General features: G+C 59.3%; 1 protein-coding gene across 1 annotated transcript in view; it reads right to left on the minus strand.

Moving 5' to 3' along the window:
- Positions 1-253, minus strand: part of EHBP1 (EH domain binding protein 1) — a 305,206-nt gene that overhangs the window by 304,056 nt on the left and 897 nt on the right. The gene's annotated exons all lie outside the window — the stretch shown is intronic.

Consider the following 253-nt stretch of genomic DNA (forward strand, 5'->3'; position numbering starts at 1 on the left):
GGGGAGTGGAATATTTTAAAATAAACTTTGCTTTTCACCCGGTCATTAATAGCCTCGAGTCCTAGCAAGTGCGCTTGGAACACATTAAGGAGCGGGGAGGAGTGCTGCTGTCGAGTCGGAGGGGTACACGGATGGGGAAGGAGGAGAGGAGGGAAATCTCCAGGCGGAGGGAGGGCACCGTCCCGGCTCCAGGCCCCTCGGGCTCTCCTTCACCTCCGCTGCCAACCGCAGAGAAACGGCAACTCCCGCCGGG

Source organism: Myotis brandtii, unplaced genomic scaffold, assembly GCF_000412655.1.
Source record: "Myotis brandtii unplaced genomic scaffold, ASM41265v1 scaffold84, whole genome shotgun sequence".
Classification (NCBI taxonomy): domain Eukaryota; kingdom Metazoa; phylum Chordata; class Mammalia; order Chiroptera; family Vespertilionidae; genus Myotis; species Myotis brandtii.